We start from the raw sequence: 1,285 nt of genomic DNA on the forward strand, positions 1-1,285 counted from the left end.
GCAGGCTAGGAGAAACACACCCTTTAAGTAATCCCAGCCTCTCTCTCGGCGCCTTCTCTTACGCTGTACCTCCTGGTGGCTCAAGTTCTATGTTGTCTTCAGGGCTGTGGCTCAAATCCCACTGTCACTTAGAACCCCAGCCCACAACGCCCATCTTTCAGCTTCTATCTGTCTTCGTTTTTTGTCTTTTGTCGACACCACAGAAATGGAAACCTTTGCCCCAAAGGTGTGTGTATGCCATCTGATCACTCTAACTGAAGTTGAAAGAGACCATCTTTTCTATATCTTTATTCTCCCTAAGGCCTAGCACTTCAGGGTATCCTGTGGACGTTTTGGAAAGCCTTGGATCGACGCCCGGTCTAGAGGAAACAAGGAATCTAGGGCACATCCAGACATGTGGCTCTTCGGACAAAAGTGCTATTTAAACCACCACCGCCACAAAACTACAAAATTGTAAATAAATAAATTGAGGCTTGGTATGAATCCTATTTTGTTGGACTCAAACAGAGAAAAGCTTCTATAGGGGCTTCTTAGATTTGACAACTGGAAAAAACACTCAGAGAACAAGAGGAAAAAAGAGAAAGAAACGGGTTCAAAGAATTAGCCCAGACTTGAGGATTATTCTTGAGCACTGGAGATTTGTATAGTCAAATTGTTCAGAGACTCAGAAGGAATGAAACAAACAAACAAACAAAACATCAGATAGTGAAAAGTCAGCTTGGGATTTAAAAAATGGGTAGTTTATCATTTGTAAACTGGGTACGTGTATATGTACATAATTTCTCCATTTAATCCCCTTATGAGATCTGAATTACGAAAGTGATTATGCGGCAGGTGGGTAACTCAAACAGGTGGACTTATGGAAATGGGATGAAAAGATCAACAAATGGGTCTTGTCATCCACTAAAAACGAAACAAGAAAGACATTTGGTTCTTGAAAATATATCTGAGGGGCACCTGAGTGGCTCAGTCGGTTAGACGTCCGACTTTGGCTCAGGTCATGATCTCGTGGTTTCTGAGTTCGAGCCCTGTGCTGGGCTCTGTGCTGACAGCTCGGAGCCTGGAGCCTGCTTCAGATTCTGCGTCTCCCTCTGTCCCTCTGTCCCTCTCTCTGTCCCTCGCCCGCTCACGCTCTGTCTCTTGAAACATAAACATTAAAAAAACAAAAGAGGGGCGCCTGGGTGGCGCAGTCGGTTAAGCGTCCGACTTCAGCCAGGTCACAATCTCGCGGTCCGTGGGTTCGAGCCCCGCGTCAGGCTCTGAGCCATCAGCCCAGAGCCTGACG

General features: G+C 45.8%; 1 protein-coding gene across 3 annotated transcripts in view; it reads right to left on the reverse strand.

Annotated features, from left to right (window-relative positions):
* DOCK5 (dedicator of cytokinesis 5) overlaps positions 1–1,285 on the reverse strand; it is a 224,963-nt gene that overhangs the window by 47,966 nt on the left and 175,712 nt on the right. The gene's annotated exons all lie outside the window — the stretch shown is intronic.

Source organism: Herpailurus yagouaroundi, unplaced genomic scaffold, assembly GCF_014898765.1.
Source record: "Herpailurus yagouaroundi ecotype Mexico unplaced genomic scaffold, PumYag 181, whole genome shotgun sequence".
In the NCBI taxonomy this organism is placed as follows: domain Eukaryota; kingdom Metazoa; phylum Chordata; class Mammalia; order Carnivora; family Felidae; genus Herpailurus; species Herpailurus yagouaroundi.